At 43.6% G+C, this 26,487-nt stretch overlaps 1 protein-coding gene across 1 annotated transcript in view; it reads right to left on the bottom strand.

The window, feature by feature from the left end:
• dipk1c (divergent protein kinase domain 1C) overlaps window positions 1-26,487 on the bottom strand; it is a 74,289-nt gene that overhangs the window by 26,441 nt on the left and 21,361 nt on the right. The gene's annotated exons all lie outside the window — the stretch shown is intronic.

Raw genomic sequence — 26,487 nt, 5'->3', positions numbered from 1 at the left:
CTGTGTGTGTGAGCGGCTCAGTGTCCGGAGGTGAGGGGGATGAGGTGAGGGATTAGCGGTGTTCTGGTCAGGATTACCTGCCTAATCCTGGCTCTGCCCACATTCCAACACAAACATCAGTCAGCAGCAGCGGCCGGCTGAGCTCGCTAATCGTCCCGGACTCCATCCAGACGTCACAGCGCCGGCCTCCAGCCCGCCGCTCATTTATCTCCCAGGAGTTACGCAAACTATTTTTAAACATCGATACATCCCTCAGCTGGGACGTTTGGTCTCATTCACCTGTGAGGCGCTGAGATCACGTCTGACCACAGAAATACAACAGATAGAACCGACATGGGCCTTTGTTTCACAGTAAATCAGAGTATTTCCGTTTGGTTCACCTCACCACGGCAACAGCTGTAGCGCTCACTGATGTCACTGCCTTGGCAGAAGAGTCTGTTTGAATAACTTTACTGAAACTTTCATGGTGGCGTTGGCAGCAGCTGCTGTGTCACCGTGTCGCAGCGACAACCAAGTAGGAAGAGAAAGGTTTGGCACAAAGTTAATGAGCTCAGATGATCTAACAATGAAATGTAACAAAGTGTAACACAGTGTAACATAATGTAACACAATGTAACAGTGTAACACAGTGTAACATCACGTAACGCAATGTAACACAATGTAACACAATGTAACACAGTGTAACATCATGTAACAAAGTGTAACACAGTGTAACATAATGTAACACAATGTAACATCATGTAACACAATGTAACACAGTGTAACATCATGTAACACAATGTAACATAATGTAACACAGTGTAACACAATGTAACACAATGTAACACAGTGTAACACAATGTAACACAGTGTAACACAATGTAACACAATGTAACACAGTGTAACACAATGTAACAGTGTAACACAGTGTAACATCACGTAACGCAATGTAACACAATGTAACACAATGTAACACAGTGTAACACAGTGTAACACAATGTAACATCATGTAACACAATGTAACACAGTGTAACACAATGTAACACAATGTAACACAGTGTAACACAATGTAACATCATGTAACACAATGTAACACAGTGTAACACAATGTAACACAATGTAACACAGTGTAACACAATGTAACATCATGTGACACAATGTAACACAGTGTAACACAATGTAACATAATGTAACATCATGTAACACAATGTAACACAATGTAACATCATGTAACACAGTGTAACACAATGTAACATCATGTAACACAGTGTAACATAATGTAACATCATGTAACACAATGTAACACAATGTAACATCATGGAACACAATGGAACACAGTGTAACACAATAGAAAACAATGGAACAATGTAATGAAATGCAACATAATGCAATACTAACGCAACCAATCACAACGTAATCGAAAATCAACACTTAAGTGCAAAGAACTGACTTTGTTTTTTTCGATGAGGGATTTAATTTGCCCACACGGTGTCAGCTGATTCCAGACGTGGATTGGTCGTCTGGTGTGTGTATGTGTGTGTGTGTGTGTGTGTGTGTGTGTGTGTGTGTGTGTGCAGATGCTGAGTGATGCGGTGCAGAGCTAAAGGACCCAGCTGGCTCACGGCTGGTTCCTTTAGCTCTGCACCTCTTCGACATGTGAAGGTTCGCCCTGGCCGTCTGCACATGTTTACGGCTCGGGAGGCGCACAAAGAGCCGGCTGTCCAAACTGTCCTCGTAACGAATCAGCTGCCTGACGCTGGAAAAACTCTCTCTGTGTGAGCGACGGAGCTGAAGCTGTGTTTCCCTCTGAAGCTGATCGACTGCACATCGACTGTCTCACTCTCAACTCCAGCTCACCTTCCTGCACACCGGCCTGTCTGTCTGTCTGTCTGTCTGTCTGTCTGTCTGCACTGCAAAAACTCAAAATCTTACTAAGAATATCAATCTCATTTCTAGTCAAAATATCTCATTACACTTAAAATAAGACATTTTCACTTGAAAATTTGCTTGTTTCATTGGCAAAATTTGCCAGTGGGAAAAGTGAAAATTCACTTGAAACGAGTGAAAATTGTCTAAAAACAAGTTCCTTCTGAGGTGATCATGTCTTATTTAAGTGTAATGAGATATTTTGACTAGAAATAAGACAAATATTCTGGTAAGATTTTGAGTTTTTGCAATGTGTGTGTGTCTGTCTGTCACTGTGTCTTTCTGTCTGTGTCCAAGGAGGATCGTCTGCCTGTCTGTCTCACGTCTTGCCCAGTTTTTATGGCAGTAACACACAGAATGATTTAGGATTTCTGCAAAGATGGTCTCTGATTTGGGGTTGATTGTATGACTGTGAAGGCAATTTTGTTTTTTGAATCACCTGTGACTGAAGCTGATGTGAACATTTTGTATTTTCTTGTCTGCTTGGACTCATTAGCTAATGATCTTTTAAACTCCGCCCCTTTAAAGAAGGACTGGACCCCGACAGCCTGGCCTCTGCCTCCTGAGGTGAAGCGAAACAGGAGCTTTGCCGCTGGAAACGACAGCAACCATCAGACTGAGGTTCACAGCGCCTTCCCACCTGTCATAAAACCTTTAGGCTTTAGTTAGCTGCACTTGCACTTGTAGCAGCACTGTCATTAAAATCAGTTTGTCAGCTCGCTCCAAGCCCCCACCAAAACTTTTGCCTGAATTTGCTGAGGTTGTAAAAGTTTTTTTTTTTTTTTTGTTTCCCCTCAGGAGTCAGGAGCTGGAAGTGTTTCGCTGGAAACTATTCGGAACAAATTAAAAATGTATTCCCTGTTAGTGTGAGTGAAGCGTTTTGTTTCATCTGAGAGAGAAAAATGATTGAAGGGACAAAATTAAAACAACTGACGGTGCCTTTTGAAGAGCAGCAAGTGAGATAAGTCATTAATTTGTTGAAACGACACGACTTTTCCAGACTTGGGCTTCTTTATTCTGAGGATGTGAAATGATGAGCAGCAGCCTCTTCGACCTCACTTCTGCAGCACCATGAGCTGCAGCTGGGCTTGGACTGACGGGAAAATCAGCGTCTCTGCAGGCGCAGATGTGGCTCGTCTCACGTTCGGTGGCACCAAACAGAAATGTGTGTGTGTGTGTGTGGAGAGGGGGTGATAGTTTCAGAAGCCGCTTTGAAACGCAGGGCTCTGTGGTTGCTGTGGGTGCAGCAGTGAGGCTCTTTTCCCTCTGGGATTAAACTAGAAAGAGGACGGAGGCTCCCGGTGGCGGGTCGCCTCGCGGGGCCGCGGTCTCTGTTTTCGGCGGCTCTCTGTGCCGGGCTCCAGCAGACTTCATGTATCCGCCGTAATTCCCTGGATTTCCTCGGCCTTGCATCACATCGCGCTGTGCAGCTGCTTCCTGCCAACTCCAGCAGGCAGCCTGTAAACTTTCCCACCGCACTGTTTAGAGCCCATCAGCGCCCACTCACTGCTGCGTGAGTGTGTGTGTGAGAGAATGTGAGTGTGTGTGTGAGTGTGTGTGTAGGAGAGAAAGGGAAAGGGTGTGTATTTAGGACGTATGTGTGTGTCTGCGTGTGGGTAAGATGTCGGGAGCGTTTGTGTTTGGCTGTGATGTGCAAACACAGACGATATCAGTTACAAACCAGATTTTTGTATTGATGCTGCAAACAGCTCATTTATTTTGAGGCAGTGTTCAGTTTCTTTAAATCCTTTAAGCTTAAACAAATCCAAAGTATCACTTTTTCAACTAAATTTCATGCTCACCAGGGAAAATAATCCTCTGGAAAAGCTTTTGAAAACCACTGAAAACCATAAAAATGAAACTGTTCCAGGACGAGAAGCTGCACGATGCAGATCGGCCCACATCCACGGAAATGAATTCATTTACAGATTTACAGAAAACTGTATGACCATAAGCACCTAGAAAAGTTTTTGTTTGTTTGTTTGTTTTGTTGTTGTTGTTTAAATGAAATGTACCAAGAAAATGTTTGTTTGTTTGTGTGTTTGTTTATTTCGACCCCCATTAGCGACTGTATTATGAGAGTGGAAGCTCCTCATGGGGTCCCTATTAAGAATTAATGAACAATATTTCAAGAAGAGACACATACACATCAGTAATATTCATATGACACATTAATACTAACAATACATAATGCAACCACAAAGACACCAACTCTAATTCACAGCAAAGCTCTAGATAATAACTTCATCTCTTCGATAACTGAGAAAAACTAAATCACCAACAAATCAAAGTGGGATGCACATTGTTCTACGTTCATGTCAGATCTTTAATAATTAAAATTAAAATAAAAATAAAAATAAAAATAGCAGCCAGCTGTGATTCCTGCACAAACAACTTCTGATTTACAGTCTGACTCGTGTTAAGCCACGCCTATTATTGTACATTAACAGCGCCCCCTAGTGGTCGATTTCAATGAGACTCTCAGGGTACGTCTCCGGTACTTGTGTGGACATAACCTGCACGTCTCATGATGATTGGCCCAGCGGTTGTTGACTTATGTCCATGTATGTGCTAAGCCACGCCCCTTTTGAAGTTCATTGGTCGATATCTTGAAAACTAACGAAGATATCAACAAGCCTTATTCAACTTTTTTCAAGCGTGGTCCAATAATGATCCACAGCAAATTTCAAAGGAGTAGGACCTTCGCCCCAGGAGGAGATGTCAAACGTGTTTTTCGAAAAATTCAAAATCACAGAAAATCCAATATGGCAGACCTTAAGGGTTCACAGGTGAATCTGTAGAGTGAAGATTCATGGACGTCTGCACCAAGTTCTGTGTAATCAGAGTTATGACGTAAGAGTAATGAATTTTTAAAGTTTAAACATTTTCACCTTTAATTATAGCGCCCCCATCAGGCCACTTGTGCCCTTCTTTCAGCCCTACAGGCTTGAGCCCCGAAAACGTCACGGTGTTCTAGATTACTCCTCGTGGAAACACACACACACACACACACACACACACACACACACACACACACACACACACACACAGCCCTGCCAGCTGGACTCTCACTGTATGACTTGTTGTTGTGTGTCAGGTCTATTTTTCATAATAATGTCTTGTTTTTCTGTCGCCTCGGGAAAATAAAGTGCTGCTGCATCAGCTGATGGGCGTCCTGAGAACATCCCAAATATCTAATGTACAGCAAAACACACACACACACACACACACACACACACGCACACACACACACACACACACACACACACACACACACACAGGGTTTAACCACACTGTCAACATTTACATACTCACTGCACTGATGTTTAGGTAGCTGCAGGATGTGTGTGTGTGTGTGTGTGTGTGTTTATGTTCCAGGGCATGTATGTGCATGCATGTGAATGTGTGTATCTGTGTTTAGGTGTGTGTGTTTGTGTTAGCGTTGACAGCATGTGCAAAGTGTATGTATGCAGGTGTGTGTGTTATACAGATGCACAGTGTTTAGAAGGCTCTGTGTGTGTGTGTGTGTGTGTGTGTGTGTGTGTGTGTGTGTGTGTGTGTGTGTGTGTGAACAGCAGAGTCCAAATGAACAACATGGATTCAATTAGAGCCTGCTGGCTGTTGTCCTCTTGCCTCTGTGCGCCGTGGAGCCCGACGCCAGATTTCAGCGCTACTGAGAAATGCCAGCGAGCTGCACCCCCCACCCCCCCACCCCCCCGGCCCCAGCGGCGGTGCGGGCCAGAGCTGCCGTTTTATTTATTTGCCCGACCCCCCAACCCCACCCCCCACCCCCCGAGCTAACAACGGAAACAAATGGATTTTGGAGGCGATTCGGCTGCGGAGCATTAAGATCCGCTAATGAAGTTTGGATCCGTCGGCCAAAGCGGCAACGTGACCGCAGAGGGGGAACAAACATGGCATTTAATCAGCGTAGCATTTCTCTGAATATCAGCTGATTATTTTGATTAGGTTTTGCGATTACGCCCGGTCGCATTTCATGCATGGGAAAGACTACAAAAGTCAGGAAGGAGCAGGCCTCTCGCGGGGCATTATTCTCCGTCAAAGACGCTCTTTGTTGTCCGTGGCGAAGCCGGACTGTAACCCTGACATTCCATAAGCATAAAGCCCGAACACACACGAGCCTTAAAAGGCACATTAAAAAGCCCAATGACATTCCTGTGTGTATTCAGGCCAGAAGGCCCGGGCCAGCCGAGCGAACCGCACACACAGGAGGCGCAGGTTGAATTTAAGGTCAAACGGTTTCTCTTCAGGTACTGAGAACTTTTGTCCGGACTTGCTGAGGTTGTAAAAGTTTTTTTTTTTTTTTTTTTTTTTCAAGAATTAGTTGCTTGAGGCATTTAACTGGAAATGATTGGAGCAAATAAAAAATAAGAGATTTATTCGCCTGGAGTTGTGTGAGTGAAGCTTTTTATTGTAGTTGAGGGATTTTTTCCGAAATAAAAACAAACAAAAACCAAACAAAACAGACTGATTGAGAAAATTGAAACCATTTCCCACAGTGCTTCTTACAGAATGAGAACCTTAAGGCCTTAAAGTGACAGTTCACCCAAAACCACCTTGACCCAAAAACATCTTGACCCTAAAATGCAGGTCATGCAGAGTTTGGAGTCGGGATTTTTGGCATTTACGGCAGCATTCAGCGCTGTAAAGGTCAATTCCAGGAAGTGGTGTTGGGCGTTTTTTTTGGGGGTCATTTACTGGATGGCCTGCAGGTGGTTAGTTGGTATGGTTAGTTGAGTGTTTACGATTCTGTGACCTAAAACCTGGAGGTACAACCAGAATCTCACAAACCAGTAACAGCTGTTATTTCATTTTTATAGTTTTATTATAAAGTCTTGAAAATGAAATGTGCTGCGAGGTCACAAAGTCACGCGGTTACCAGACACCTTCACATCACCAAACTGAGATGCAGTAGTCTGCCTTTTTAAGAACAGGGATATTAGTGAATGAGGAACATCACATTTATGTTCACTGGAAGGACCTGAAGAACCTGCAGAACCCAGCAGGACCTGGAAGAATCCAGCAGGACCTGGAAGAACCCAGCAGGACACAGCAGGACCTGAAGAACCTGGAAGAACCCAGCAGGACCTGAAGGACCTGGAAGAACCCAGCAGGACCTGAAGGACCTGAAGAACCTGGAAGAACCCAGCATGACCTGAAGGACCTAAAGAACCCAGCAGGACCTGAAGGACCTGGAAAAACCCAGCATGACCTGAAGGACCTAAAGAACCCAGCAGGACCTGAAGGACCTGGAAGAACCCAGCAGGACCTGAAGGACCTGAAGAACCTGGAAGAACCCAGCAGGACCTGAAGGACCTGGAAGAACCCAGCAGGACCTGAAGGACCTGAAGAACCTGGAAGAACCCAGCATGACCTGAAGAACCTGGAAGAACCCAGCATGACCTGAATGACCTGCAGAACCCAGCAGGACCTGAAGAATCCAGCAGAACCCTGCAGAATGCAGAAGAACCTGAAGGACCCAGCAGGACTGAGCAGGAGCTTTTAAGTGACCTTTCAAGAACTCTGAAATGCACCAAATGGCAGGAGGTTATCTGGTCTTATTTTCAGTGTTCAGATCTTGTTTTTCTTCCATAAAAAGGTGCAGAATCCACCAGTGGGATGAGAGAATCCAGCTGGTTTCCACTGCAGCTTCACTTGTTTCAGGAGTTTTTCTCTCAGGGAAAAAGTAGAAATGTGATGAAACAATCAGAATGAGGCCGATCAGCCACTGGGAGCGAGGAGATGACACTGGAAAAACTGACAAATGAAAATGAAAACTTGAAAAACTTGAAAAATGAAAAACTTAGAGGGGGATTTTTTTTTTTTTTTCAGAATAAAAGACCATGAAGAAGTCTGAAGAAGCCTAATTAGTCGCCTTGCACATGGAACAGATAATTATTTTACTTCATTCAAAGACGAAGTGCCTCCGTTTTTTTTTTTCATGTTTGTCTGCATCACCTAAAGATTCATATCAAGCAAGACTTCCAGGATTTTCTTAGTAAGTGGACTTTCAAAATAAAAGCCTGTCCAGAAGCTCCCAGGTTTCAAAGAGTGAACCGGCATGAAGACAAACATTTTTGTTTTTTAAGGAGACGTGAATCTCTGTCAGCCGCCTCATAGAGGAAGCTTTTTCAGTCTTAGCTGCTGACTTTAGAGAGGCAGAGTTATAAGATGAGATAAGATAAGATAAGATAAGATATTCCTTTATTAGTCCCACAGTGGGGAAATTTCACGCATTATAGCAGCAAAGTGGATAGCAAATTATGAGGCACAGGCAGAAATCATGTTGTCATTTGTCTCTGATTTGTTCGCATTTTCAGGATTTCTGGATCGTATAAGCAGCTGCAGCTTCACGTGTTTCTGCATGTTTTTCCTGGGAACAAGTAGAAAATTTGTAGCATAAGAATAAAGCAGATCAGCCACTGGGATCAAGAAATCTAAGGTCATCGGAAAATATCAATTAAATACCTGAATGACTTGATGGGGATTTATTTTCTGCAGTGTAACCAGATGAATTTAACGGGACAGGATGAAGATCAGCTGCAGGAGGAGAAGGGGCAGCTGGGGGTCGGCGCTCTCGATCAGCAGCGCCGAGAGCCGCCAGCGGGGAGGAAATCGATGTGGGAAACATAAAAACCATAATGGGAGCCGGACGAGCGAAATGAGAACAAGAAATGTGTTTGGTTTTGTTCTTTGAGGCCGGAGCTCGGCCACACACGACGCCGAGGCCAATTTGTCGTCCCGTGTTTTATTCCTGAGGGTGAAGCGGGACGGTCCTGTCTGCGGGCGCTGGAGTGGAAACACTCCGGAGCCGGCACGCCAGGAATGTGCTGCACACACACACACACACACTTTAATCAAACATATGCATACACACACATAAGCATCTAGAAACACTCGTTTTATATGACTGCGTGTGCTAAGATACACACTTTCATGATACACACACACACACACACTGTTGTTCTCTTTGGCTGTAGATTTGTATTGTCATTTTTTAGTACACACACAGCCCAGACTTGCAGTGCACACACACACACACACACACACACACACACACACACACACACACACACACACACACACACTTGTATGCAGCGTTTTTACACTTAATTGCCAATTAAATCTGAAAAACTTTCCTGGTGTATTTCCACAGAAACACTCCAACTTCCTGTGTGTGTGTGTGTGTGTGTGTGTGTGTGTGTGTGTGCGCTGTAATGAGTGAAGCGGGGGTGGAATCGCAAGACACACACACACACACACACACACACACACAAAAAGAGCGTCTCATAGCAACTGCCTATGATTGGCTGGTTTCCTGGAATGAATCGAGAGCTGATTTCGAGGAATTAAAAATCTTAATTTGTTCTCGCCTCCCTCGTTCGAGCTCCACTTGTCAAGAATAAGATCATCACAAACATTTCCATGACTTTTCCAAAACTTCCCCAAACTTCCCCAAACCTCCTTCACTTTTCTGTGATTTTCATGACTGTAGAAACTGTGTTGTTCCCTTCCTGCTCTCAGAGAAACACTGGTTCTTAAAGGGTTCTTCAAAACGCTCTGTGGTTCCACAGAACCATCAGCAGCTGAAGAACCTCTTTATTCAGGGGCTGGTTCTCCACACACTTTCTGTGGTTCTTTAAAGTGCTAAAGGTTCTTCATGTTTATTGGAGTTATTTGGTGGCAGCAGCAGCTAACAATTCTTTTCGTTGTGGATTAATGTGCAGATTATTTCCTCAGTGAATGGATTAATGTCTCGCTCTATAAACCATCAGAAAACATTTTTAATAGCTTGTCAGGAACCCAGTGAAGGAACAAGGAACGTGGAGAACCGGACAACAACATGTTCATGTTGGTTTTCAACCTGCACACAGTCAGCTGATTTAAAACTCCCAGAGAGGCTTTTATTCTGAAAAACTACAAAAGAACTCTTTACTGAACCAGTTGGCTCCACAAAGAGTTCTTTAAAGAACCATTTAGAGTTCCTATAGGAACCATTTTTTGATGGTTCTTTGAGGCACCTGTGGGGGTTCTTTCAAGAACCTTCTACACAAATGGTTCCTTAAAAAAGGTTCTTTGTGGAACCAAATATGGTTCTTCTATGGCATCACTCCGGAGAACCAATTTTGGTTCCCTTTAGCACCTTCATGGTTCTGTGTGTGGAGGTCTTTATCCTAAAATAGAACAAATAAACCCACCGACTTCACAACAACATCCTCTCTCCAAAGGTTTGAAATTCACACACTAGTTCTCACAAGGATAAAATTACAAGAACAGGCACACACACACACACACACACACACACACACACACGTTTCACTGTACTTGTTAATCTTAAACCTAAACTGTCTGTTCCTGATGTTAAACTGGAAAAGACGTCTGACCAAAGTGACGTTACTTTGCAGAAGCAGCGTCTCTCCCAGGAGCTAAAACTCACAAGGATAAAAGTACAAGCGCGCACACACACACACACACACACACACAGTAATGGAAAATGAGCCTTGGCATTGTTGGAATACCATCAAGAAAAACCTTTTGCCCCCCCCACCCCCTCCCCCGCTCCCCAGGCGGCCCTAAACTTAAAGGCTTTATTGTTCGTCCAGCCTGGAGCTTCTTGTCAGCACAAACCTTCAGCCTCGGCTCGGGAGGTTCTGTCGCCGCGAGTGACAGCAGCACACACACACACACACACACACACACACACACACACACACACACACACATGAGAAAAGCCGCTGAACACGCATGTTTAAATGGAACACATGCAACAGGCCAGAAAACAGACGAGTGTTTCTGGAGGCTCGCTCGCGGCCCGTCAGCTGCTCGGGTTCGGCTGGGACTCACAGTGTGTGTGTGTGTGTGTGTGTGTGTGTGTGTGCGTGTGGCTGCTGTTTGTTCCTCTGCGTGCCTCATTAACGTGTGTTTCTGTTTAACTTGTGCGTTTCGTCACTGCGGAGGAAATAAACCCAAAGCTGCATGAGAGACAATAAAGTCTGATGGGCTTTATTACCCACAAGTCCTTTGGGTGAAGTCAATAAACTGATGCTGTGTTTACTTTGCTTGGAGGGGGGCGGGGCACGATGTGGGACTTTATCATCGATCACAAAAAAACACAATCAATCAATCAATCAGGAAAAGGGGATGATGGTGAATTTCCATCAACAGGAGAGAAAGAGAGAGAAACAGAATATCAACACTAGAAGAAATACATATCTTTAGAAAAATAAAATAGCAAGTAAAATACATAAAGTAGCTCTATATAAAGAAAATGACTAAAAATAAAAAAAAAAACCTTTGTATACTTATAAGAGTAATAAAATTAAAATATACTAAAATATAACTACAGAATATCTACAGCCCTCTCACCTTTAAACCTTTGCAGAGACTATAAGCATGATGGAATATATCTGTAAAATATCTATATCCTTCTATAGAGTGGGATATGTACATATAGAGCAGATGTATAATCATGTTGTAGCACTGAAGCTGTGTAACGTGCACAGAGCTGTTGTCTCAATGTGTTTTCACTGAAGACAATGTGAGTTTCTAAACATTTTTTTTGACACTTATCAAGTTGATATTGTGAACTGTGATTATTTTGGCCGAGGTCGTCCCGTGCCTCGTTTTATCTGAACACACTCTCAGACTCTCAGACTCTCATGTCCTCAGACGTCTTCACCGCTGGGAATGTCGGGATGTGCCGCCTCAGCAGATTCTCCTTCCAGCAGAGCCCGTCTGCCTGTTCGACAAACTCCTGCAGCAAAGAGCTTCTGGCTGCTCTGCCTCTCCCTTCAGGAACACCGGGAGTACATGAGGAGAACCTGCTCAGGTCTGTTTAACTCTACAGGAACACTGATCTCACTTTCCCCCATGCAGATAAACACATCTCATTTCCATTTGCAGGATGTGTTTTTAGTACTTACTAGTCCTCTTTCCACACAACATAAGTAAATAAAATACTAAATAAATCAAGTAAAAATAGAGTGGCATTTAATAGAAAAGGAGATGCTCCTGCTCACTTTTGACACGCTGTCAGTCACTGAAGACGTATTTCACACCTGTTAGTTATTACAGGCTGCACCTGTGAATGTGCAGGTGGGCGGGGCCTCACGCGCCGTCATGGCTCTGAAATGACAGACGAGGTTTAAAAAGAAAAAAAAAACTAAACCCAGAGGATGGTGAAACAAGTGCACATTCACACTGCTGCCTGTAATATTTCTGTAATATTTCTGTAATGTTTCTGTAATAACTGCAACGCACACATTCTCACTGCCGCCTGTAATATTCCTGTAGTAACTCTGTTGTGTCTGGGTTTGGAGAGAATGTCTTTAATCTGCCAGGGCACGAAATTTAAGAAAGTTGGTCACCTCCAAATTTTATATGGAAGAAAATGTCTTGCTTCAGGGCAGCTGAGCTCCTCCTGCCTCCCTGTAGCGCCCCCTGCAGGTGGCCAGTTTGTGTTTTTATTCATTAACCAGCTGCTTTATAGCCGACCTGCACTTTTTTTATATTGGCCGGTGTCAGGGTGTCGGGGTGTCAGGGTGTCGAGGTGTCGGGGTGTCGAGGTGTCGGGGTGTCGAGGTGTCAGGGTGTCGGGGTGTCGGGGTGTCAGGGTGTCGGGGTGTCGGGGTGTCAGGGTGTCGGGGTGTCGAGGTGTCGGGGTGTCGAGGTGTCGGGGTGTCGAGGTGTCAGGGTGTCGGGGTGTCAGGGTGTTGGGCTGGATAAGACAGAGGACGCCAGCTGAGTGGGCGGTCCTTCAGTGCGTCCTGGGTCACGTGTCTGTTTACACCTCTGATGCGATGTGGACAAAAGCGTCCCAGGCCTCTGAATGCATCGTGAGAGATCAGATCTCAGGACGCATGGAGGACGCACTGCTGCTGCTGAGGATGCACTGACGATCTAATTCTATAATTATTGGACCCAAAGGCGATGATGTGTAAACACCTTCAGAGGCAAAAAGGCCTTTATATGCTCCCAAGCAGCAAACAGTACATACATGCACAGGTTCCTCTCAGTGTTAAGGTACAATATCAAGAGACAGCATCTGTTAGGCCAAACACAGTGAATAAATAAATTAATTAAACCTTTATAATACCTTTATGAATTAATAAATTAGGTAAAATATCAATTTAAGGTATGTTTTAATTTGTAGGCCATGGTTCAGTAGCCTTGAAATACGTTTACTTACGTCATTGCACACACACACAAAAAAAAAAAAAGAACAGCAGTGAGTTTTTTGCACTGAAATGTCATTGCTTGGATTCTGGATTACAACAGAGATGGAATTGTGGGGCAGTTTAAATAATTAAAATATAATCTAGTGCATAAAAAACAAGAGCTAAATAATAACGAGTGCAAGAAAGAATAAATAGATAAACTAGAATAAACAGTGTAAACAACAGAAACGTCATAGCAGCAGGGTGGAGAGTATTTCACAATAGGAGGTAGTTTTCCTCATCCCAGGGGGGTCTCCCGGTACTGGGCCACACACACCCTTTTTTTTTTGTAGATTTGCAGATATGAAAAACAGGTAATAGTCAGTATTGAAGTTATAATACAGGAGACTGCTCTCTATAAGGTACAAACCACAAGGGGGTAATTAAGTTTCCAATGTGACGGCTCCAAAAGCCGCACCTTGGAGGCGCCAGTGACGAGCCGCTGAACCGCTAAAGGTGCAATTCTCTATTTTCTGAGAAACAGCACAAGCTCCCTCAAACAGCCAGAAGCCTGGAGTTAACCATGAGGGTGGATTTTGCCCAGAACTCTGCCGGGATTCCTAACGAGGTCACCAGGTAGGCTAAGATAAAAATAAACCCGCTCTGGGCCGGTTTCACGCCAAAGAGCCGAGACACGCCGAGCAGAGCTCAGACAACGAGCCTCTGTTCCTGCGACTAAAAGGCTTCAGGTCCCAGAAACAAAAAAGAAATTAAAAAAAAAGAAAAATGTCAGGTACAGCGACTACAGTAAGGGCCTTGTGGCTTTTTTTTTTAGGTCAGCTGACGTCAGGTCTCATGCCCTGTGGAGCTGCCGTCTGTAGCGTTACACATTTTTATACATTTTTTTTTACGTCTGCCTTCTCCACCGAAAAACTTTTACGATTCTCAGAACCAAGGTGCAAACTCAGGAGCCCGCCTGCATTTCCACCGCTTTGTGGAGGAACCGCTGCGTCAGAAGTAAACCCTCTGTTGTCATGGTAACCTGCCGCAATAATTAACCCATGAGAATGAGAATTATCACCGTTGCATCATTGAAAGAAAATCACCTACAGTTGAGCCAACTCATCATCTTTGGTTCAGATAATTAATCTTTGCTGTGCATGAAACTTGAAAGTCTGTGTTTTATACGCTGAGAATTTCAAACAAACAGGTTTTGCCAACTGATGATCTTCAGATAATCTCTTACTTTAACAAACTAAGAATCTCAAACTGTCACTTCCCACATCCAAACGCTGGATCCAGTTCTCTCACACACACACACACACACACACACACACACACACACACACACACACACACACAGTCTGGCAGCTGAGGTGACAAAGTAATGATTTATGTGCCCAGATATCGATATATCTTAATAAAACTTTGTGTTTATGTTCCCCAACAGGTGGAAGTGAGCATGACAAAAATGGCCAAGAGCTGCATGGCTGACCAGCCAGGATTGGATGCAGTGTCTGGAATCAGCTGCCGTTCTGCTATAAACTCTAAATGATTTTTTTGTTTTGTTTTTATGTTTTTTTTTTTATGTTACGTGTTGTGATGCCATGAGAAACAGGCCCTGCGTTCCACTACCCATACTACCATACTACTTAGTATGCAAGAAAAAGAATGAGTATGTCCCAATACATAGTATGTCAGATGCAGTATGCCAAGAGTACCAGGATGTTCTACTACATCCGGTCAGATTTCACAGTCTGCATGTCAGCATGCTGCTCTGGCCATTCTGACCCACAATCCTTTGCACAGCGGACGTTACGTGGCACTGACTGAGTTGCGTGTACAGGCCACGCCCACATACGGACGACAACACACACACACACATAAAGCACAAAACTCGCTCAGGTACAGCAGCAGAGACAGGAAGACAGAAGATCAGAAATCTGACAGAGGACAGCGCAGTATGAAACAGCACCGCCATTTTGACAACAACATTCAAATGTGGAGCTACGGACTTCAGGGATGATGTATGTAGTGTGTCCCAATAGTATGCACACGCATGCATACTGCATACTACACTGCATACTTTGTAAGGGCAGCTGCAGTACATACTTAAAGTTAAAAGAAGAAGTATGAGATTTGGAACACAGGGCAGAGATGTCAAGGTTTGATTTAAATGCCTGTGGAGTTTATATTTCCTCTCTGCAGGAGTTAAGTTGAGAAGTGTGTGTGTGTGTGTGTGTATACTGACTTTAAGCTGGAAAACAAAGCCTTGCTGTCTTTATGTCCTGCACACACACACACACACACACACACACACACACACACACACACACACACACACACACACCCCCCGCAAGCTCCGAGCTCTCAAGACAAACATTTTGAACCAGACCACAAAGTCTCCATCTTTCCTTGTAGAATAATAACACACACACACACACACACACACACACTCGGTTTGTACATGAGAACGATTATGTTCTGGTTCCAGCTGAGAAGCGGCTTTTTCCATTTGGGAACCCGATCTGGATTTAGCGGAAATGCAAAGAACGGTTGAGGAACTGTCGTATGAGGCCGCGGCACTGTATCCGACCTCCGACCTCCGACCTCTGACCTCTGACCCGGCCGTGGAGGACGTAGGTGGGCGGCGGGCGGGAGAAAAGATGACTCTCCCGAGTGTCGGAGCCCAGCTGCCGGCCCGGGACCCGACCGGGCCGACAAAGCGTGATTCATGAGTCGTGACATGAGGTCAGAAGCGCGGGGGGCTCCGGTCGGCCCGCGGAGCGACTCAGCACTTCATAACTGCTCTCATTGTGCCGAGCGCCGACTCGTCCCGAGGCCCGAAGAACAAAGATCTGATTTTTACGGGCCGTGGGAAGCTCGGAGCGCTGGGGAATGACTGGGAGGACCGGCGAGGTTTTTGTACGTGCACGCAAACACACACACGTGATGCAAATGTAGGAGCTTGCATGGGAGGATCATTCACTGTAAAAAAAAAAAAAAAACCTCCATCTTCACAGGTCATCTCTAGTTTCGTAGTCGGGGCTGAAATCTTGTTTTTTTTTTTAAAATAAGGTAAAAAAATCTGCCCTTGCTGATGTGTCCAACGCTAATAAAGCAGAATAAAGTGTCATTTTCTTTGTCCTGGTGGCTGATCTGCCTCATTCTGCCGCTTTTCAACACATTTCTACTCGTTCTCAGAAAAAAAAAAAACCTCCTGAAACAAGTGAAGCTGCGTCAGAGCGAAAGTGGATTATCTCATCGCTCTTTGCAGAAAAACAAGATTGAGTCTGAGACTAAATGAGTTGTAAAGTTTTTTTTTTTTTTTTTTTTTGCAGTGTTCAAAGTTTTACGAGACAATGGGTGGGAAGGTTGACCATGCATACACACACACACACACACACACACACACACACACGGAGCTGGCAGAGCGTGGGCGGCCTGCTTGACTGGAGGGTCAGTTCACTGGAAGTGTGGGCTGATCGCACAGCTGGTGAGTCTACAGCCGCAGGCCAGAAAACAGGCTGGCACACACACACACACACACACACACACACACACATAAATGTGGAAGAGATGGGAAGCAACTATCTAAATAAAATCAAGCGCTGCATTTGAATTTCTGTTCGGTGACTTTCTGCTCCTCCTGCTCTGCATTCATGTGACAGCTGCAGCTCCTCAGCAGGAGAACGTTCTCCCTGCAGAACATCATCTTCTCCCTGCAGAACATCATCTTCTCCCTGCAGAACATCATCTTCTCCCTGCAGAACATCATCCTCTCCGTGCAGAACATCATCTTCTCCCTGCAGAACATCATCTTCTCCCCTCAGAACATCATCCTCTCCGTGCAGAACATCATCTTCTCCCTGCAGAACATCATCTTCTCCATGCATTACATCATCATCTCCATGCAGAACATCATCTTCTCCCTGCAGAACATCATCTTCTCCCTGCAGAACATCCTCTTCCCCCTGCAGAACATCATCATCTTCTCCCTGCAGAACATCATCTCCATGCAGAACATCATCTTCTCCCTGTAGAACATCATCTCCATGCAGAACATCATCTTCTCCCTGCAGAACATCATCTTCTCCTTGCAGAACATCATCTTCTCCTTGCAGAACATCATCTTCTCCTTGCAGAACATCTTCTTCCTGCAGAACATCATCTTCTCCATGCAGAACATCATCTTCTCCTTGCAGAACATCATCTTCTCCTTGCAGAACATCTTCTTCCTGCAGAACATCATCTTCTCCATGCAGAGCATCATCTTCTCCCCTCAGAACATCATCTTCCTGCAGAACATCATCTTCTCCTTGCAGAACATCATCTTCTCCCTGCAGAATATCATCTTCTCCCCATCTTCTCCCTTCAGAACATCATCCTCTCCATGCAGAACATCATCTTCTCCCTGCAGAACATCCTCTTCCCCCTGCAGAACATCATCATCTTCTCCCTGCAGAACATCATCTTCTCCCTGCAGAACATCATCTTCTCCCTGCAGAACATCATCATCTTCTCCCTGCAGAACATCATCTTCTCCCTGCAGAACATCATCTTCCTGCAGAACATCATCATCTTCTCCCTGCAGAACATCATCTTCTCCCTGCAGAACATCATCTTCTCCCTGCAGAACATCATCTTCCTGCAGAACATCATCATCTTCTCCCTGCAGAACATCATCTTCCTCCTACAGAACATCATCTTCTCTTTGCAGAACACCATCTTCTCCATGCAGAACATCATCTTCTCCTTGCAGAACATCATCTTCTCCTTGCAGAACATCATCTTCTCCTTGCAGAACATCATCATCTCCCTGCAGAACATCATCTTCTCCCCTCAGAACATCATCTTCCTGCAGAACATCATCATTTCCCTGCAGAACATCATCTTCTCCTTGCACAACATCATCATCTTCTCCCTGCAGAACATCATCTTCTCCCTGCAGAACATCATCTTCTCCCTGCAGAACATCATCATCTTCTCCCTGCAGAACATCATCTTCTCCCTGCAGAACATCATCATCTTCTCCCTGCAGAACATCATCATCTTCTCCCTGCAGAACATCATCTTCTACCTGCAGAACATCATCTTCTCCCTGCAGAACATCATCTTCTCCCTGCAGAACATCATCATCTTCTCCCTGCAGAACATCATCTTCTCCCTGCAGAACATCATCATCTTCCCCCTGCAGAACATCATCCTCTCCCTGCAGAACATCATGTTCTCCTTGCAGAACATCTTTACAGATCATATTTGTGCTGTTTGCTTTGTTCATCAGGTTCTGTGTTCCATGTTTTATCTCTTTTTATGCTCTTCTCTTTAGTTTGTCTCTCATCTCTATCTTGTCATGTAAAGCTCTTTGTGACTATTATATGTTTTGAAAAGTGCTACATAAATAAAGTGTATTATTTAGCACTGTTATTATTATTATGTTATTATTATTGTTGTTGTTGTTTACTGAAAACGTTCGCATTCTTCTGATAAATTCCTCTACACATTTCTAACGGAGGATGTGTTTTCCATTATGTCGTTACTGCTGTTCCTTAATTAACAGATTTCAGGTCTTTTTTTAAAAAAACATTTAAAACTTGACCTCCAGCACTCAGCCTCTGGAGCCAGCAGGTGAGCACACACAGACACATAAAGGTACTAACTGGAACCAAAAATGGTTCTACAATTCCCCAAAGAACCTTTTAGGAGCAGGTTCTTTAAGACCCAACTGGTCTTCTTTAAATGGTCCTTTGGTAATTTTAATAAAATAATAATAATAAAAGCCTCTCTGAGTGTTTTAAATCAGATGACTGTGTGCCGGTTGAAAACCAACATGAACATGTTGTTGGTCGGTTCTCCACGTTCCTCGTTCCTTCACTGGGTTCCAGACGAGCTATTAAAAATGTTTTCTGATGGTTTATAGAGCGAGACATTAATCCATTCACTGAGGAAATAATCTGCACATTAATCCACAAGGAAAAGAACTGTTAGCTGCTGCCGCCACCGAATAACTAACAACAATTAATAACTAATAACAATAAACATGAAGAACCTTTAGCACTTTAAAGAACCACAGAGAGTGTGTGGAGAACCAGCCCCTAAATAAAGAGGTTCTCCAGCTGCTGATGGTTCTTTGTGGAACCACAGAGTGTTTTGAAGAACCCTTTAAGCTCTGTGGTTCTCCAGTTGGTTCTGCAGGTCAAACAGAACAAACAAACGTGTGGAGAGTTAACCTGCTGACTCAGCAGATCCCACAGCCACAGACTGTCATTATCATGTTTTTCTCTTTAATTGCTGGTTTCAGTTTCTGTGTGTTTACCAGGACGTCTGCTGCTGCAGGAAGCCCGTCACCTCAGACCAGCAGGAGCAGCACATGATTATTATGTTGAATATTTTATTCTGATTATCATCTTTTTTTTTTTTTTTTTTTTTTTTTTTTTTGGCAGACTGAGAGCTCACTGTTTGTGCTGCTCCTTCAATCGAGAGTCAATAAAAAGTGAGAGAGAAACAGAGAGGAGCCTGAGGCAAAACATAAAAACAACAATAACAAAAGTAATAATAATAATAATAATAATTATTATTATTATTATAATTTGGGTACCCTTATTATTAATGCAGCTCCACAAGATTTTATTTCACTGTCTGAGCAAAATTCAGTTTGGTTCTTTTTTTTATTATTTTAATATTATTATAATTTTATGAGGTAATTAGTCTTGAAATTTGTAGTATAGTAAATATACATACAGCTTTATGTTTTTATTTGTCACCTTTTCCCTTGTGTGTGTTTCCAAGAGCCGATAACTCCAGGGAGGAAGAGACGCTTCTCCACATGACAGTGTGCATGACAGTCACACACACACACACACACACCGTATAACCTACTGCCTTAAGCATGTGTGTGTGTGTGTGTGTGTGTGTGTGTGTTCGCTGGCTTTGTTCACACAGTTTGTTGTTTCAGCGTCTCGGCGAGGGCCAACATTTCATAAGCTGTTTTAATCTCCTGTCATGGTGATGCAACAAGGCCCTGCCTCACACACACACACACACACACACACACACACAGGGAGGCGCTGAGCCGCGGGCGAGGGGCTTTGAAAGCCGTCGCTACAGGCAGGAGGCGCTCATCTGAGCCCCAAACAAAGACGCCGTTTCTCTCTGTTCTGTCTTCGTGCAAAAGAGGCGGTTGGTAAAGACGGGCCTCCTTGGTGGCATGCAAATACAGATGCAAATACACACACACACACACACACACACACACACACACACACTCTCACACACACTCTCACACACACTTGCAGTATCACCCTCCCTGCAAAGCAAATGGTTTATCTTATCTAATTTATTTATTTTATTTTGAAAAGAGCCTGCCAGAGATATCAGGTTGACATGTGGTGAACAGTCACGCCAACCGACTTCCAGTGAAACTGATGTGCAAACACACACACACACACACACACACACACACACACACACACACAGAACAAAAGCTTGTTTTCTTTGAAGTGCCTGACAGAGCCGTCGGTGTCGTGTGCCGCTGACAGATGTCACACACCCCGAGGTGATTTTGATGCAAACACACTCGGGGACGCGGCGCTCTGATGAGGAGCCGCATCACCGAGATAAGATCATCGCCCTCGACGACCTGACGCCTGACACCTGTGTGTGTCTGTGTGTGTGTGTGTGTCTGTGTGTGAGGGGGAGGGGGTCCGAACCCAACCTGACCCCCAGATTTCACTCGTCCTCCATCACTCGGTTACATTTACTGCCTGAAACAGCCTACATGTTGCCTTCAGGGTCGTTACGTAAACTCCAGCACTGCACAGGAAGTTGCTCAGAACAGACAGCAGCTCCGTCGTTTTTCACTAAAATAACACCGACCTGACCGAAGCTGACCCAAACCTGAACCCGGCCCGAACCCGAGCATAGCCTGAACCCGTCGGGTCTCCACACTCTGCTCTAAATGTAGACGGTCAGTCCGTGTTCTCGTCAAGCCTAGGGTTGGGAACCGGAACTGGTTCCGAAAAAGAACCGGTTCCGAAATTGAAGAAATGGAGCCGCATCCATCATTTTCGCAAAACCGGTTCCCATAACGATTCCTGGAATTTCTCATCTGCATTCATTTTGCTCCGTTGTGGCATTGAAGCGACTGAGGTGACGTCACGTCTCCTACAAGACTGAGCGGCTCGGGGTGGACACGCCCCCCCCACACTGCTGTGAAGAATGTGGGACCGTCATTATCAAGTGAGGCAGGAGGAGGAGTGCAGCCCCCGCAGCGAAACCAAACAACGTCCGAGCCAGAAAAACACAACTTAACTTAACTAGGGCCCTATAATATCTGCAAAAACAGAATCGCGGATGGAATTGCAGAATTAGAAAAACAACTGCACCGGCACCGTACGAGTCCAAAAGGCAGAGAAACTCTCCAGCTACAGCGGCGCACTGACATAGATTGTCTAACAAAGTGAAGAGTTGCCACTCCGCTCTATTTTCACTGACTAACAGCAGCACACTGGCTTAGCTTGTCTATTCAGAGAAGAGGTATCACTTTGGCTTATTTTTTTTTTACCTATCTGTGTTATCACATGCATACTCCTGCTCATTCATTGGGAGTTGAATTGTTAGGTCTGTTTGATAAGTAATTTACATTTTTAAAACAAATTATAATTTAACATATTTTTAAATTATTGGAGTCAAGCTGACTGGTAAAGATCTACTCCTTCAAGGTAATTTATTATGTTCTACAACTCATAAACATACACTAACACTACATTACACTAACACTACTTATTACTTGATTATTTTAAGTATAATGGTGTCATAAAAAAAAATACAAAAATGTATATATTTGGAACCGTTATCGGAACCGGTAGGAACCGGAACCGTTAAGAGGGAATTGTTTAGGAAACAGAATCGCTAAAATCCAAACGGGTCCCAACCCTAGTCAAGCCTGCATCATGGGAAAGCATCACAATCATCATATTAATCATGTTTTTTTTTTTTTATGTTAATTTGTGGAACTACGTCATTCGTTTTTATCACATGATTCACCGTTCCTATAAAAATGCTGAACAATTTTCAAAAACTGAAAAGCGTGATGGCTGATAATCGATATGTACTCATCAGCCCTGTGGCGGCTTCACTTTGTTGAGCGAACCTGAAGAAGCGACGGGCCAGACGTGATGTTCTCTCCCAGTAAAGTTACACTGAAGTCTTTTCAGGTGCGGCGGTTCATTTTTGCCTTCATTTAGTCTCATCTTCAGCGTTAAAGTCTTGGTTTTCCTCAAAAGATCTGCCAGTGGGATGAGATAATCCCACCTGCTTCCACTTGTTTCCATAATTTTCCTGAATCAAGCATCATTTTCTTGATCACAGTGAGCTGATGTGTTTTATCTGTCTTGTTTCAACAGATTAAAAAACTCAGATCAAACTCAAAAACTTAGTAGATACCAGGACACTCATCTTCTAGAAAAGTTAAAATGCCTTTATTTTACGGGCAGATCATGATTTGTTCACGTCCTGATGAAGGCTTCTAGCCGAAACACGTCGACGTGCTTGTTTTAATCACGATCTGCCCATAAAATAAAGGCATTTTAACTTTTCTATAAGATGAGTGCCCTGGTATCTACTAAGGTTTTGAGTTTGATCTGGCCCTAAACCAAAGAGCACCATCTCAGCAACAAAGTCCTAAGTTCCAGGCAGCACTGCAACACTTTGTTTTAGATTTAAAAAATTGTTCCTGAAGAAAAAAAAAAAAAAAAAAAGTCCAGATGTGAGTTTATCGTCTCTGTCCTTCTGTCAACCACTCATCTCCAATTTTGGTGATTTTAACGTTTTTACTTAATTTAATCTGAGACTGTAGCCTCTGCTCCACGGGCTCAGAAAGCTCTGCGACCTCTGAGCTTATCACGGTTTTTCACGATGACTCAAATAAACGGACCTGTCAGCTGAAAGCCAGGCCGCCGTTTGTCTTCGTTTCTGAAAAAATGACATTTCAGAGATAAATGCTTTTCGATATATTTTATCTTTCCCTGTGGGTTTTTTTTTTCTAATGCGAGTGAATCAGAGAAAAAGCTGTTTTAGTGTGTCCTTCGCTTTAAGACACACACACACACACACACACACAGTCACAAAGACACATCTCGCTTTAGTGCGGCTTTAATGATGAATGAGGCGTTAAATGACTCGTTCGTGTTGAATAAATCTTTTGCAGTAAAAATCTAAACGCAACATAAAGTTATAAACTGTACAGACTGTTGTTTTGTAGCTACAGAGCGAGCAGAAACACACACACACACACACACACACACACACACACTCCTGCAGACAGAATGCAGATGGTTGGTTTTGTTATGAGCCTGCAGGCGTTCACATCGGCATGCAGCGCTCATCCAAAACACCACAGACAGGAGGAGAGGCTGTGCTGCTCTCTCTCTCTCTCTCTCTCTCTCTCTCTCTCTCCCCCTCTCTCTCTCTCTCAGCAGACATGCATGAATGCAGATCAAGACAGCATGACGGTATTTGAGCGATGTGTGCTCGATAATGGTTTTGCCTCGGCAGGATGGAGAGGTTTGAGGTGCATCACGACTTTCAGAGTCAGACTGCAGAGAAACCACCTGGATGCACCTCAAAGGGTTTAACACGACCGTGTGTCCACGACAGGGACAATCTGTGACCTCAGGGGGACAAAAACTAAATAAAACTAGTACAAAATAAATGTATAGATAAAAAATGAAAATAAATAATAATAATAATAATAATAATAATAATAATAATAATAAAAGATAGCAAAAAAAAAAAAAGGTTATAAATAAATAAATAGCAAAATTTACAAAATTATTTTATTTAAATAAAATAAAATAAACAAATATAAATAAATAGTAAAAAATTGCAAAAAAAATGTAATTATTATTTTATTTGAATAAAATCAGATAAAAATAAAAAGCAAAAACAAATAAAAAGTAAAAAAACAGCACAAAAATAGTAATTAATAAATAGTAAAAACTGTATTAAAAAAATAAATAATATTTTCAGAAAAGCATAATTATTTTTTTTTATCATATTATTTTTTCACATTTCAACACAAATAGACACCTGTATTCTTCAGAAATATTATAAAAAAATTAAACTAAATAAAATGTGAAAAAAACACTGTATGTTTGGTGCAAAAGTATAGCAGCTACACACCTGAAGTATCTTTGACTATTTTAAAGGATCTACGTTCACATCAGGTTCTGCTGAGGAACCCTTCATGTTGGGGGAGGGCGGTGCCTCGTGAATATAATCAGAACCACATGATAAATCCATGCATTTGTGCTCAGAGTAAGACACTGATTTCCTGCTCTGCTTATAAATCAAAATGCTTTTAACACTCATTCCTGCTATAAATTAGATAAGAAATGCATGTTAGAGTCAAAGGTGACATGTCGTTAGCTACAGGAGAACATCTCAGTATGAAAATCCACAGCCGTCCCTTTAACTCAACGACCAGATTATGTCCTGTGAGATTTTTTTTTTTTTTTTTTTTAACTCCAATGCCGACCCGTCAGGAGCCATCTGAGAACAAACCTCCCAGCTGGACTAAGTCTAATTAGCCGGTCTCGGTCGGGGTCTAAGCGCCTCAGCGTCTTCAGAGGAAAGGTTAAAGGCGGTGGTTTGGTTCTGAATCCGGACTCGGAGAGCAGACGCACTTTAATTAGCACATGTCGCCTGAGACTGATGGAGCCTCAGAAACACAGATTGACCTGTGAATATTACACAAGGGGACAGTGATCTATGCCGCTGTAATTAAATATATAAAGTATAGCTGTGATGAATGGGTCTGGACGCAGTGTGTGAGTGTGTGTGTGCGTGTGAGAGAGAGAGAGAGAGAGAGAGAGATTTCATTGTGCTCGCTCGGCCTCCACGGGTCATAAATCAGCAGTTGTTACAGTGATGGAAAGCTCACCGCCGCTGTACTCAAGCGTAGGGATTTGCATGTTTGTGTGTGTGTGTGTGTGTGTGTGCGTCCTACACTAATTTGCATATCCCTGATCAACATGCTGATTAGTTTGGAAACCCTGACAGCTTTCCATGTCGAAAAAAAACCCAAAAAACAACAACAAAAAAACCCTCAGTACGGAGCGTCCAAACAGGAGAAAACTTGCATCTGTCATTTTCCGCCTGGCCGGCGTGCGTCTCTGACATCATCGGGCGGAAACAGTTTCACAGACACAGACATCGCTCATCTCACAGAGACGCATGTGACCCTTGAATTAAAGCCAAATCAGAAAATGAAGCGAGCAGACAGTAAGAAGAGCAGTCCACTGGAAGTACGAGCAAATCTAAGAGGAAGGAAAAAAAATTTTGCAATGATTTATGTTAAACGTGCCGAAAAGCTGCATCAGCGAGACTGTTTTGTGAAAGCTGGAGGTGAATTTAACAATATCTGGAAAAAAAAAAAAACAAAAAAAAAAAACGGTGACAATACAGAGAGACATCCAACAAAAAAATCTACTGAATTGCATGATCACCTATGAGGTTCATGTTTTTATGAGGCAGCAAATATCAGTTGAATGTGAGAGTATAAAGACAGACGGCAAGTTTCATTCTGGCTCCACGCTGATACTGTAGTCTACCGTAATTACTGTAGTAGAGGCACAGCTAAGTTTAAATGCCGCTAAGACGGTGGAGGGGGGGGAGTTACTGGGCGATCGGGCTAAAACCCACCTCCCGAACTGTTTTCACCCCCAGGACGTCAAACACCGACGCTTTGGTCATGGGCTTCTGCATCAAACTGCGTAACCGCTCCCTATGATGATTGGACAAACGCTTTACTAGCGGGGCTGTCCTCACACCAGACCAACATGGAGGCTCTTTTCAATAGTTTCTGTGATATTTTACGAAAACGGTTCAGCGAAATGCGTCTCTGAAAACATCGGAGGCAGAAATAAACCCTGCAGCTGCTGAATCTGTCGCCGTTTCAGATCGACGGCGGTTCGTTTAAAAGCCTCTCAGGAGTTTCCGCAAATAAGACACCGAGGCGAGGCCCCATCTCTTGAAATGCAACGCCTCGCTCACAGAATGCATTGCAAAGCCGCCTACATAGACAATAAATGGGGATTGTGGAAACCTAACCTTTTCTTAACCTGAACCAAGGGTTAAGGTTAGGGTTAGGGTTATTTTGCTGCCTTAATCGTTTCCTAACCTGAACCAAGTGCTTTTGGTTTTGTTGTCTAACCCTAACCATGTGACACTGACACGATAAAAGCCAGAAAGCCTGAAGCTTCTCATCCTGATGCTGACAGCTGTCTTTTAGAGTTCTCATATTCTGCCCGAACCCGACCCGACCCGACCCGTCATTTTCAGGTCGGGTTCGGGCCTAAAATTTACGTGAATTGGGCGGGTCGGGTCGGGCTTCGGGTTCTGTGGG

Source organism: Myripristis murdjan, chromosome 20, assembly GCF_902150065.1.
Source record: "Myripristis murdjan chromosome 20, fMyrMur1.1, whole genome shotgun sequence".
NCBI classification, from domain to species: domain Eukaryota; kingdom Metazoa; phylum Chordata; class Actinopteri; order Holocentriformes; family Holocentridae; genus Myripristis; species Myripristis murdjan.
This window is presented reverse-complemented; position numbering and strand designations above follow the sequence as displayed.